The sequence below is a fragment of the Myotis myotis genome, unplaced genomic scaffold (genome assembly GCF_014108235.1).
Source record: "Myotis myotis isolate mMyoMyo1 unplaced genomic scaffold, mMyoMyo1.p scaffold_m19_p_8, whole genome shotgun sequence".
NCBI classification, from domain to species: domain Eukaryota; kingdom Metazoa; phylum Chordata; class Mammalia; order Chiroptera; family Vespertilionidae; genus Myotis; species Myotis myotis.
Genome location: NW_023416390.1, coordinates 13940810 through 13946809, shown reverse-complemented (window position 1 = coordinate 13946809; position 6000 = coordinate 13940810).

Here is a 6000-nt window from a genome sequence, read left to right as displayed (position 1 = left end):
CAACTCATTGGCCACAGCAAGCTTTATGATGAGCCCCTCCCCACCTTGCTTTCTTATAGGGCTGATAGGCACTGGCATTACTTTAGAGTGTGAAAATGCCATCTCCTGCGAGAATATTACCAAGAACTCCTATTGTCACCTCAGGATCCTTGAAGCCTTGACTCCTAAGAGGTGATTCCTAGGCTTTAGAAATTATTGCATTTTGAGAAAACAGTTTTGGGAAAAAAACAATGCTAATGAAATAAAGCTTTTCATAATTGAGAACACATTAAAGCAAAGCCCTTGGGAAATGAAACTCAGTCCCAGTGGCAGCTCTCCAGGTATGGGTTCCAACTATAAGGACCCACCCAAATCTACCAAAGCGTGATAGTCAGAAAACAGAAAGTCAGCAAAGAACTTCAGGCAGGCCAACATTTGATTAAGATGCTCTGGATTTTGATAGTTCTCTCTGTTCTAGCGACTCCTCATTTGGTCCCTCTTTTAGATGGGGTAAGTATTATTATTACTAATACTACAAATAATAAGAATGATAGAAAAATATGTAGTAGTTACCACTTATTTGTACTTTCTGTGTATGGTAGGTGGGATAATGACCCTCCCCCCATCCCTATTTCCAAAGGTGTCCTAATCCTCAGAAACCATAAATGTGCTACGTTAACACGACAAGGTAGAATTAAAGCTGCAGGTGGAATTAAGGTTTCTAATCAACTGACTTTAAAATAGGGAGATAATCCTGATTTTCTGAGGGGGCATAACATAATCACAAAGATCCTTAAAGGCAGTAGAAGGAGATAGGAAAGTCATCATCACAGTGAGGAGATGTGAAAAAGACTCAAGCGGCCATTGCAGGCTTTGAAGATGGAGGGATGGGGACAGGAGCCACGGAATGCAGGCAGCCTCTGGGAGCTGGAAGAGGCAGAGAGGAAGGCAGTCCTGCCGACATCTTGGTTTTATCCCAAGACCCATTTTGGACTTCTGACTTCCAGTGCCCTAAGGTAGTAAATATGTGCTGTTTTAAGCCACTAAGTTTGTGGTGATTTGTTACAGCAACAATAGGCAATTAATACACTGCCAAACTTTGGGTAAAATGTTTTATGTCCAATAATCTCTCATCCTGACAAACACTGCAAGAAAGATATACACCCCATTCATACAAGTGAAGGAACTGAGGCTCCAGAGATTCAGTGACTTGTTAAGCCCTCAGCTAGTAAAATGAGGGGCTGAAATTCAATCCAGGTCTGTTTCACTCCAAAGCCCCTATCTCTTCTCTATTCAAGACAGACCATGTGAAATCAAACCCTAGACAACCTCAACTCCTTGTCCAGATAGGCACTGTTCTGACTCAGCTGTTAGACTAGCTCCATAGAAGCTGAACAGCACACACACACACACACACACACACACACATGCTCACACAGAGTCAATTACCATTTAAAAATAGCTCTCTATTCAAATGGCCAAATTAAAGTATTATTTTGGTCTAATTGGTCCTCATCTATTCACTACATAGGACTCTTCTAACAAAAAGGAGAGAGAGGGCAAGGGGTGACTTGTGAATATAGCCTAAAAGCTTGGCTGAAAGCACTTTGAATCAATAAGCAAGTCGGTGCTTTGGTCTGGGAAATTTACTACAGTCAGGTCTGAAATGCTTTTTGTTTTCACTTTTATAATTAATTACTGTGGATAATGCTTTTTGTTGATATTTTTATAATTAATCACTAAGCATTGCTAGTAGCCAGCAACTTCTCATACATTTCTTAAACACAGAGAGATAAGAAACCTGAACCATAACTAGAGTGCACGTTCATGGATTACTAAAATACTCACATAAGAATTACACATTAATTCAACTACAACAAAAAAATTACACTTGAAGAGCTTATTATATACTATTCCTTCCCCTTTTAAGAAACGTTTTAGCAGAAGCCTAGCACAGTTACCATGGCAACTATAATGCAAAATTGTCAGTAACTTTATGAATTGCAAATTCCTTTAAGGGTGTTGGGGATTTTTTTTTCTACTTCCATTTTTAACCATCTCATATGCATTTTTCCAGCAATATGTTAAACACGGTTTTTGAGAACTCATGCATCATTCTGAAACAAGTTATGTTTTAAACCCTCAAATTCCATTATTCTAACAAGATCAGGCTAAACGGGGAACCCCAATTTCCTGAATTTTAAATCATCCATTGTTTTTAACTGAGTTCTTAACACATTTACCACCTGCACCTTCACTGAAGAGGAGCCAGTTAGTGAGTAAATGAGATCACTATTTTCTTCATCATTGTCTGAATCTCTCTGAGAATGGAGAAAGGGGATAGCCCAGTTTAAAAACAATACCAAACTAAACCCCTCAATCCCACAGTCTGCATCTTTCTCCAAGTAACTTCAGTTGCATTTGATCAAGCCTTAAGTAAGGCTCCATTTTCAGTGTTTTCCTTTCTCAACCCCATCTTCTCTCAGAGACTCTTCTTGCCTGAGCTCATTAGAGCATGATAATGAGCCAGAGAAGGCCCTTGAGTAACCAGTTTCTCCAACATGGATTGCATGCCTGGGAGGACAGAAACTTGCAAAGGTGGCCCAAATCATCATGGGACAATGTGTGTGCCTTTTCATGTATAAATGCTTGGAATGAGAGATGGCATTACCCTCATAATCAGAACTGATTCAGGTGTTAGCATGGCCCTTTTCTAGCTACATGACTTTGGATGATTCACTTATGCTCTATGAGCTTCAACTTTCTCATCTATAAAGCATTTTGCCCATCCATTTCACAAGACTGTTGCACGGATCATGAGACAATGAATTGGAAAGTTACTATGTCCTATTAAAATATGACCATCAATTCTTCTAAATATTTATTTCCGATTATCAATACTAAGGATCTCCAAAATATGAATATTCAGAACTTGGTATCAAAAAGATGGGTGACAATTCATGGTTTGGGTGTCTCAGGGTTTAGAAAATAAATTGAAATGAAGATAGGAACAAAAGGATTAGAATTAAATTCTATTTTATAATAGAAGACCTAAATTACTTCCTCTGTTCAGTTTCCATTTGGGAGGCCTATTTATTTGCAAAACCGTACACAGAAAATGATTATATTCAAAGCACATCTCCAAAGCGAGTGTCCATTCATATGCTTAACGAGCTCAGGGAGCAACAGCATTTTGTGAAGACAAGGGAGTCTCCTGGTTTTTTTCCTTTCTGTGTTGTTTCATAGAAAATTCCTGTGGTCAGAGGAACGTTAGGTGTTTTTCTATCCTTGAACAGTAGCCTTCAACAAGGATGTAAGTGTGTCATGAACCCTGATAGACATAAAATTATCATATGCAGGATGGTCAGAGAAGTGTGGTGGCAAAGCTTCAAAAGACTAAAACCCTGCTTGGTTTCTAAGAACTTTCTATTTTTTTCATTAGTTCCTTTATTTATTCACTCAATAAATATTTCATGAAAGCCAACTGTACTCTGCTCAGGAAAAAAAAGGGAAGAATCAGACATTTTTTCACTCATGAAGAGCTCTCTGATTTACTGGGGGAGGGGGGGACTTTATACCCCTCCTCTCTATTCCTAACTGCATCTAAGGGCTATGAGAACACAGAAATGGCAAAGAGCGACATCCCAGGGGATGTGTTGTTTGAGCTGCATTGATTAGGAGATTCCCAGATGAAGAAGAGGTGGTGGGAATTCAGAGTAGAAAGCTCGTGGATGGCTCAGAAAGATGAGATTGGGATGTTGACGATGGGTTCTGAATGGCTTACAGCCCAGCCTGCTAAGGATGGGGACTAATGACCAAGGAATCTCAAAAAATGGGTTCGGTGTTCAACTCACCTACATGCAGTAAGGGCATAAGCAATGGGGAGGCCTGACTATTTTAAATAAGGGGTTTCAAGCAGATCCTTTTAGGAGTAGCAGAGTCGACCAAAACAAGTACAAGTGGTCAAAGTCACTGACTCATCCAACAAGAGAGCCTCGTTTCAACAGAGCAGACCTGAAATGCTGTGGCCTCGCGGGCAGGAGATGCATGGAAGAGGAAGTCAGGACCCATTCCACTCCACAGCTTCCTGAAGAGTGAGGAAACGTTTGGAAAACTGTCAGCATTATCTCAGAAGGTGAGCACACATTATGCGGTATTTCTACCTTCCCCAGCTTGGCGATGAGACAAAAATGTGGTCGGTTCCCTTCCCTCCGCATAACTCACACCAGATGCTGATGCCCCAGCCTCTTCCACAGCGACAGTTCCCAAAGCCGTTTCTTCCCAGAGGTCGGGCATATGGAGCTCATTAAGTCTCGTGCACCAACAGTTTGTGTAAAACTTTATGTTTTCAATGCAATTTAATGTTCAATTTGATTCACAAAGCACTGCATATTTTTAGTCCTGGGATGACAGACTGCTCCTCTATGAGCTTAAAACATAGTTGGGGGCAATAAGGAGGACCTTTGACCAGAATCTGGCACTGACAATCCAGGCTCGTGCTAACCTTATAAAGAAGGAAAAGCCTTGTGTGTTAGAGAAGGCCTATCTGACCACCTTGTTGTACAGATGAGGAAACCAAGATTCAGAGAAGTTAAGTGAGAGGCTTAAAGCTGGGTCTCCTGATGCTCAGTCCGATGGCCTTTGCTCTCTTTCCCTTTCCTCCCTAAAGTTCAAAATACAAAATAGGAAAAATAGGGCCTTTCTCATCCATGATGAAATTCATTCAAAAGTGGGGAAAATTTTACCCATGTATAATGTATTAGCACCTTTATCTCCTCACATGAAAATGAGAGAAAAATGGATGACATGTGTTTGAATATCACTTGCCTTCTGTTTGATTAGGATAAAGTTATGTGTCCATATATGGCTCTGGAATCAGATATGAAAGATTCAATAACTTGCTCAAAGTCCCATGGCTGGGAAGTCTGTCTGGGTTCTTTTATCTGTAAAATGGTCATAATAAGATGCACCTCTGAGTTGGAGTGTTTTATTTAATTAACCATTGAGAAAAATGCTTAAAAGACAGTGGCTATTATCATATTCTATATATAGAAAAGCTAAGCGACCGTTACAACCAAATGGCCAGAACGGCCGGTCGAACAGTAGCTATGACATGCACTAACCACCAGGGGGCAGATGCTCAATGCAGGGGCTGCCCCCTCATGGTCAGTGCACTCCTACAGCCAAACTCCTGCAGCCGACTGGCAGCATCGGTGGCCAGCGGCTGTTCCTTCCGCCCCTGGCCTAATGACCATCGCCTCCTCTCCTGATCCCGCCGGGGCCTTTGGGGCCCCAGGCTGGGATGGGGAACTGGGGGTGGGTGGTGGACATGGCCTCTCTCCTAGGGGGACCAAGGGCCAGCTCCCTCCTTAGGCCAGTGGCCAACCTCCCCCTGTCTTCCTCTCCCCCCCCCCCCCCCCCCCCCCCCCGCCGCCCCCGTCTGGAAGGCTCCAATCAGCCCAGCACTGATCACCCTGATCACCGGCCAGGCCGAAGGACTCTACCCATGCACGAATTCGTGCACCAGACCTCTAGTATTTTATATATTTGGGTTTGGGCTTAAAATAATTTCCTTGGGAGACTCATCATATATTTGTTCCCCTAATGATGTCATTGTTCAAAATATTTGGTGCTTTTTTTTCTTTTGGCACTGCCTTCAGACCTAGTTTTTACATTTTAGGAGAAAATTATTCCTTTATGCCTATATTTTGGCCCAAAAGGGTGTACTCAGTGTTATCAACGTCACCAAGGTTAGCTATGCGGCACTTTGAACTGTGAGTGAAAAGCAGAGACAGAAGATAAAGCTGTGCCAGGACTGAGTATATTTAAAAGAATCCGCTGACTCAAGTGGAGGGGACACATCTTCTACCCATTGGGTCAGGCCCAGAAACCTTGGGAAAGTCATAGGTCACAGAACCGAACACTGTTCCTGAGTTGACAAGACAGAAAACAGAGGTGTTAATGATGTAAGGTCAGCCCTGGGGAAGCTAGAATTTTCTGGAACTTTTGGGAGAGAAAGGC